General features: G+C 39.6%; 1 protein-coding gene across 1 annotated transcript in view; it reads right to left on the minus strand.

Moving 5' to 3' along the window:
• Positions 1-8,273: 8,273 nt before the first annotated feature.
• Positions 8,274-8,447, minus strand: part of POU6F2 (POU class 6 homeobox 2) — a 253,357-nt gene continuing 253,183 nt past the window's right edge. The window contains exon 9 of the mRNA XM_014285807.3: positions 8,274-8,447. This exon is cut by the window's right edge and continues 3,726 nt beyond it. The gene's annotated coding sequence lies outside the window, so the exon portion shown is untranslated.

Here is an 8,447-nt window from a genome sequence, read left to right on the forward strand (position 1 = left end):
CCGTATTTTACTCTAATTAGCTGTATTCCTTAGCTAAACCCACTATTTCATCAGATTTTCCATTTTGGAGATTGGAAGATCCGCTCTGGAGTGTTTTCCAGCTCCTCAGTGTCTGTGGCTGAGGAATGGGTTTGCTTCCTTATTCATACCTCCCGTAGTGGCATATTGAAGTATCCTTGTGCTTCAAGAGCTAGGTACCATGTGCTCCAGATGCCTGTGTTGCCGGGGCTCCTCTTCCAGCCACAGGTTTGATTACCTGACAGCTCGTGAAGACCCCCAGTGCGGAGAGCTGCCCGTAGGGTTGGTGTGGGCTTCATTTAGCCTTGCAGTACGTTTGGCTTGCACAGCGCTCCATAGCGGGACACACGTTGTCCTCTTTGAATGGGTGGGTTCGAAAGAGAGGACTAAGTCCCACTGCCAAGCATGACCAACCATTATTCCGATAAACTGAACTGCATCTAGACTTAGCTGGCCTCCTCTAACCCATTTTACTGCACAGGTGCTGAAGGCAGTGAGCTTCAGAGCTTCTTTGAAAGCAGATGAGCATTAGAAGAAGAGGAAAGGACTGAAGTTCCCCAATCATATCCAGTTCTGGAACCGACACCCAAGCAGCTAAGCAACAAAGCTACTTAAGTTAAAGCCATAATCTTGTACCCAGTTTAACATCTTCCCCCAGTTTAAATAGGCTGCTGCCAGTGTGCAAAATTTTACTGACAGTAGTGAACAAGAATGGTCTCAATCCCACTGCAGATTTTGTTAAATTAATGCATGAAAAGTTGTGTTTATTTCTCTCCAGTGTTCACAAGTAGCCTATTTTTCTGATTTAAACCCTGAGCCAAAAAAATAGACTTTCTAATACAATACCTCATAAACAGTTTCTACTGGGAGGCTATTTTCCTCTCCTCCTTCCTTTTAATCACCTTCCTAGTGCAATAGGAGTGGAATGCTTTTTTCACCTAGAGACTTTTTCCATCCTAAATTACAACGTAACTGCTGTGTTGGAAATGGAAGCGACAGACTGGTTTCTTTTAAAGACAGTACCGCTACGCAGTAAGGAACAGTTTTAAAGGAAGTCAAGGCCTGCCTATCTGTTGTGCTGGAAAAAGAGTGGTGCCCATTTATTGTAATTTAAATGCAAGATTGACTTCTCTGAAGAAATTAGCAGTGGGCTTTCCAAAAGGAAGGATGTGAGATCGGACAGCCCACTGGTCCTTGCTGGTATGCCTGTTCTGAGGTGTCAGTGGCTGGGCTTGTAAATCACATGAGGAATAAGAACCGTGAGCACCAAGACTAATGAAATCCGGTTTCGTAGGAAGCACCTCTTCCTGGTGGCTTGTGAGCTCAGTGTGATATTTTTTCCTACAGCTGGGATTTAGAAGGACTTTCTTTCTTCTTGGCCTGTGTTGGTGTTAAGGGTTGAGTTTGCAGCAGCCTTTTTCTCACCTGTGACTCTAATCCGCCTCTTTCTTCCCTGGGCTATTTTCATTAAAACTGTAGTTACCTGTGAGGTTTCTTTCCTTCTGTCAGGTTAGTTTGAAACTGACCAACGTTTTAAAGCGTGGAGGTTAAAATTGTGTGAAATCTAAGTAGATAAAGAAAGCAAGCATGCAATGGGTTGTTTCTTTATGATACCAAGCTAACATGGCTACATAAAAATGTAAATACACGCAGAACTGATTGCTTACCTGAGACATGATTGGACTAGATTGGAGATACTGGCTTTGCATATAAGCACATTCTCTTGTACGTGTTACAGAACTACATATAATTAAAATAGAAAAAAATAAAGCTGTACATAATTGAAAAATAAATAACTATGACATGTGATTCTTTGAAAATGGACATTACCTTCCTGCCCTCTAAACCCATGAATGATTACATATCAAAGAGGAATGAAATTAGTTTTAGGAAAATTACTTCTATCACTCCAGTAAAACAATCTTAGAATCAACATTTATCTTTTGAAAAACTTTAATTATTTTAGAACAGTCAGGTTTCAATTTTAGCGTGAAATTCAAGCCATTTCCAAACATAAATGTAAGTTGTCATATTCTCATCTTCAGCTGATGTCTGGTGCCACAGGACCTGCTTTTGATATCGCACCTTTAAACCACAGCAGAAGAAAGTACGTTATAAATAATACAGACTCCTCAAATCTTGATGTACAGTGAGTGTATGCTCAGCTGATACCAAGTGATTGATAGGCTTTTATTACCATGTACGGCTGTTCTAACACATCTTGGGAAGAGACATACTCTATCAGTTGTGCCTTTCACTTTTTTTTTTTTTAAAAAAAACCCCCAAATGACTGAGTTTTGTCTTTTCCTTTCTCGGGTGTGGTTTTACATATTACCTGTTGAGTAATTACTTTGAAGGTATCATGACCTGTAAAGTGCATATGCCAGTGTGGATTTTTGGTCTCTGTTCTTTGTGTTCCTCACTCTGGATGTATAGGCCACCTGGTGAGTTCTGATCCCCAGACTAGCTGATAAATCTTAGACTCACATTGCTAGTGCACATGCTTGGGATTAAGTATACTGGAGGCACAAAGTGGCGCTGATTTAACTTCTCCTTATTAGTTGTCAGTATGTGGATTTGTCAGGGCAACTTCAGAAGGAAGAATCTCAAATGCAGTGGAAAAATAGAGTATTTAAAAAATATTTAATGGCTTATGCTCTTGCATTTATCCCATTTCCCCAGTGTTCCCCCCCAAGATTATCTTCAGCAGCCAGTGTTTCTCTGCCAGCTGTCTGCCAAGTCAGAAACAATAGCTGCATTGACTTTAGAAGGGACATGCACATACCTTTCTTCTTGAGATAAAGTCCCCTTCGAGTTGTTTGTATTTCAAAAAGACAAATCAAGATTTACTGATGGGCGAGTTAGTGTCACAGCACTCTCAAAACTAGCCAGCTGCAACAAGGTCTTCCACCATCACATACCAAGTTAACTTCAACAAGTAGTTAGCATGGTTTGCCCTGGCACTGCCACCAATATCCCACAAGGTCTCAAAGGTGTTTGTGCTACTTCTTCATACTCTTCAAGCCCGTCCTCTTGCTTCTCACCTCTGCTGCTTTCTCTCCTTGTTTCTTCTCAACCAGGGTGCTGCTCTCCCATCTCCCTTTGCTTCTTTCTCCTCCCTCTTCCTCGGCTGCCCCCTCTTCCTTGGCTGCCCAACCCCTTAACAGAACCAGCCACAGCTGCACCTTATCTACATCAGCCAACCCACCGCCACTGAAGCCAGCCCCCAGCTGTATATTATCAATGATAATTAACCCAGCTTCATTCCTCTACAAGTTAGAAAAAAAGTGATAAATAAAACTATCAGTTCACAAATACCTAGGGTAGGTCCAATCCTGTGAAGACTTATACATGTCACTAAATAAATCTATGAAGGTAGCATCAAAACATCAACGCCACTAGTTGGGCAAATAAAGTTATCTACATTGCGGACTTGCAAGATCAATCCCTTTAGTTTCCACAACTAGTAACTGAAAATACCTGTTGCTATTCAAGAACCAACTGCTTCTCTTCAGGTAGCTTAATCTGGATGAGTTAAGATGTAATTCTGGGGATAGTTTCATGGTCCTCTGTTTAAGAACACATAACTGAACTGAGAACGTCAAAAGGACAGAGACAAGATGGTAAAAACCACCAGAATGCATTCTTTGCAAAAAGAAATTATCTTCGTACCTTTGCCTTCTCTTCATTTCAGTTGATAGTTAACAAACAAGTTTATACGTTTTAGAGAAAAGATATCAACAGCTCATGAGAACATGGCATGTTTAAAATTAGTAGCATTAAAACCTGGCAGGGATGACTGAATGTCAGCGCAAGCTCTTCAGTGAATTTAAAAACAAAGTGTGGGTGTGCAGAGGTTACACGCTGCAACCAGGGAGTCCACGGCTGCTGGGGCAACCTGTGTGCCCCAGAATGGATTGCAAATTGCCAAACAATTAATCTATACGCAGTGTCACCATCTTACTCACTGTCTTCTAAGACCTTCAGCATCCTGGGACCATTTGAGGGACTATTCTGGGACCATCACTGATAGAGAACATATGAGGTGGGAGATCCTCCTGTAAATGGTACTGATGGATAGAGTGGATGGGACATGGATTTTTGTTAGGTGAAGGCCAGGAGCTTATTAGCTGAACACCAGCAGTACATAGCATATGAAAAGAAGGAAGTGAGCCCAGACCTGACAAGCTTGTTGATGCTGTGCTGGTGGGGGCCCTGCCACAATTTTAAGCTGCTGCTCCACAACAATAGAATCTCATGTTCTTTTAGGACTGGCCCACTCGCGTCGTCCCTAGCACAATTTTAGTACTGCCAAAGCCTTTTTTTGCTGCCACTTGGACTTCTGTGTTTGTGGCCTGAACCTAGACCTATCTACACAAGTGTACACATTATCACACATATAGCTCTTGGGCCGAGAAGTGTTTTGACATGAGGCTGGTGGTCATGCAGCTCGGTGTCCTTATGAACACAATAAAATGAAAGATTCATTACTAAATGAGCAGCTAGATGCCCTTCCTGTAGCTGCTTTGGTGGATTAGGCAAGGCTGCTGCTGGCATTTTAGAAGAAATCAGGGAATTTTGGGTCTGGTTTAAAAACCACAGTTACTGCTGGTGAGCTGCCTGGTGACTCTCCACTCAGTCCTGATCACTGTTGTCCATGATGTGGCAAAATGCAACAGTAAGGGATTGTGAATGAGGAAAACCCCAAACCTCCAAGTCTGTAGAGCAGAGGGTGAGAGAAGGAAAAAAAACCTTTTCAACTCTTTAATTCTCAATTATTTTCAAGAATGTCATGATCTCATATGGGAGTGATTCATATTAAATCTCGATTCTCAGATTAAAAAGAACCCAACCCAAGAGAACCTTCCCTCTTGATAAGTCTGTTTTGCTTCCCGAGTGCTTGTTTAATTGAAGTGTAAGTCAGTAGAAGACAATCTTTGCTTGCCAAAGCTCTGCTAATACTCTTGAGTTTTTCTCCCAGAGACTTAGACTGACCAGTCGTAAAGCAGCTGGACAAAGGGAGAGGCCATACAAAAACGTGTCTTCTACAACTTCTGCGTAGTTCTCTCATCTTAGTGCCAGCTTTCCTCCTGTCACACCTGCCTTAAGGGAAGGGCAGGGAACTTACAATTTATCAAGAACATTGCAAATATGTTCTTTTTTTTTTGCCATGGTAAGAATTGTGCTTCTAAGGATCTTTGCCCTTAATGTTGTACTTAAGGAGCCCTGAAGTACTGTATAGCCAAGCTCTAGAAATCTGATTTTTAACCAGTCAGTAAGGGCTGCAGAGTCTTATAGTCAGCTGTCAGTGGCTTGAAGGTAGGATCTGTTTTGAGCTTTCAGTGATTAATGGGGACATAATTGATTCAGTTTGCAAAGTCACCGTTTCTTGAGACAAAATGGATCCAGGTTATTTAAATAATGGCTAGGTAGGGTCATGTGCCTATGAGGCAGCTACAATACCTATAGTATGATCCGAAGAGAAAGATTTGCATTTTTAAATAGGGTAGAGGAAAAAGCCTCTAACCAATGTTTGCTTGTTGCTTTATCAGTGGTGAATGAAAAATATTTATGTTCAGATTTTAGTAGCTGATATGAAATGACAACGGGTCATTCTCCACATCCTCATATCTTATAAGCAGATGAATTATGTGGGTTTGAAGCATGGCTGTTAGACCATGGTGTGGAGACACAATGCCTAGAGGTGCAATTTTGATACCCCCAGAGGTCTGTAGTATGCTAGGCTGTCCTTACCCATACCATGGTAACCATACAGGTGGGTAGATGTAAAGACTACTCAGTCCCAAGGCATCCCAATTGGGCATTAATGGTGTCGGTACTCCCTGTGTGTAGGCGGTGTGTGGAAACCTGCAGCCATGACTTTTGAAATGAAGCAGGCACATGGTGGTTTGGGCCAAGATATAAAGAAACAGTGGTGTAGGTAGTACTAAGATACAACTTCAAATCATTATGGCACCCCAGTGTCTTCTTTCTCTTTGTTCTCAGCTTCTGTATACCTTTGGATTCAGATGCTTTTGTTTCAGACTGAAGGAGGATTTGGGCACTTACCTACTTTTCCCACATATACTAGCTGATCTAACAAAAGGCTATACCTCTAGCATCTTTGCCCTGTTCACGACGATCATCATGTCTACAAGGAAGTTACCTTTTTCCTCTTATGTATCCCCAAAAATGCAGTAAAAAATGCATGGAAAAGGGAAATCCCAATCTAGAAAAATTCAGGATAAAGAAATGTCCCAGGTATTCCCTGTACTTTTTGTGCAAATAAATACTTTGGTTTAGTTTGTCATTATTTAACATATGGTATTGGAAATGTAAAATAATACTTTACAAAATCAAAGGAAAAAGGTTTTGCAAAAGTTTTGTTCCCAAGTGCCAAACACAATGTTCTAATACTGTCAGAGTTTTTTTTTTCCAAAACAACTTTATAATGCACCAAATTAATTTCTCAAAATGTATTGGTTTTTCAGAATCATGTCTTTAGACAGAACTCAATATGACTCCATGCAAGTGTCCTGAAAAACAGGCATTTCTACTACCTGCTATCATGATCACAGAAAGAAATGATGAACAAACCTCATGGGCTCTTCAAAAATGCAAGAGAAGCAATTGGGAAGGCTGACCCGATCTTGCTGCCGCACTCCCCTCCCAATCACTTACCAGCGCTTTGTTCAGGGAGCTGCGGAGGCACTGGGAGAGTCACTGTTTCTGGCCTGCACGTCCACCTGGGCTTAGCTCCACTCAGCCTGGGGGATAATACACACTCACCTGAGTGATCCCACGGTATTCCTGAGGCAGATCCTCTACTCTGCGTATCTGTAGAGAAAATAAGACATCACCAATGTACATGCCCACTCTGGGTACAGAAACAACGTTTAATTTTGCAGATAAAAAGATGCTCCACAGTGCGGATGGGTTTTCTTCCTTCCTTTCTTTCAAGCATTTAACTGTTTTTGTATTGAACTGATGTGAAATTACATGAGCTCTGGTCATGTGAATAATGCATGAGATTTAAGACAAACACATGAAAGGAGCTTATTTTTCATGTCAAACAATTCTTTATTTTTTATGGTACAAATTAAAAGTGACAGATCTGAAGCTGTTAAGAAATACACAAAGTGCAGCTTTACTGACCATACAGATATTGCTCTAGATTAAGTACAGTTTTTGTCAGGTTTTTTTTGTTTAGTTTTTTTTCTTTTTTTTTTTTTTTTTTCATGTTAAGCAACCTGTGCAGATAAATCAGCTTTGGTTTCAAAGTCAGAGTAGTAAGGAGCTTTTAAATATCCAGTTTGGTTTCTTGGTCACAAGTCCACCACATCAACTCCTTTTGTAATTATTCTTATTTTTTAACAAGACAATACAGTCCGTTTTGTACTGCCATCTTTCCCGCTGCATGCTCCATGCATGGAAAAACAGATCTCTTTGCAGTGCTTCATAAGTGACCCTGGTGACCATTCTGTAGATTATAGCACATAGGACAAAAATAATAAGAAGAATAATAGTAATAATAATAATTAATAATAATAATATCACTTTTTAACAATAAATAAACAAATGTGCCCCACATAATCTCAAGTTGGAAACAAGCAAACCACATGACAAAAAGCTCATTACAAAATGTTTTCCAAACAGATTTTACAGTCAAACATTGACATGGAAATCAATTTCCTCTCTTATCTTCTTATTTGAATGTTGGTCAATAACTGGGTACAAGTAGAGTGCTGAGGTAAAACACTGATGAACAGTTTTATTTTTGTATTTCTTTTTTTTTTTTTTTTAAACAGTAACAGTTTAGTATTGCGAGATTGTCAGCAACATTTAGCCATATCTATACAATGTGCATATACCTACATACATTGAGCTTTGGTCCAGCATTGAGAAGACGAGCAAAGGCATTTTACATATTTCTTTTTGGTTATAGCTTGAGTTCTTTGATACGCCTCTACTTGTTCCTTCCTAGCTCCTTTTTGCTTTCTTGTTCTCTCTTTTTTCTTTTTTTTTCTTTTTTTTTTTTTTTCTTTTTTTTTCAGTATTAACGTAAAGAAACTGGAACCATTTGAATGCATTTGATTTCTTCAACTGTCCAAAATAGCTTTTTAGTGAAAAACATAAAAAGACAAAATCAAAACAGTAAGTGAACCTTTGGTTCATTATTCAAATAATAATATTTTATATATATATATTTAAAGAAAGTCAATGATCAATAAATTGGAAAACCATTAAACCTTCACATATGACTGAAGAGACTTTTGTTTCATTTGCTGGTAGCAATCTATCTTTTAGTCACATGCTAAATTAAAAGGTATTCAAATGTAATCAATACATGAAAATTGTTTACAAATGGAAATCAGAAATGTTGCCAGTAACAAAATAAAGGAAAATATTTATGGCCCCCCAAAGATGTA

Source organism: Falco cherrug, chromosome 4 (assembly GCF_023634085.1).
Source record: "Falco cherrug isolate bFalChe1 chromosome 4, bFalChe1.pri, whole genome shotgun sequence".
Classification (NCBI taxonomy): domain Eukaryota; kingdom Metazoa; phylum Chordata; class Aves; order Falconiformes; family Falconidae; genus Falco; species Falco cherrug.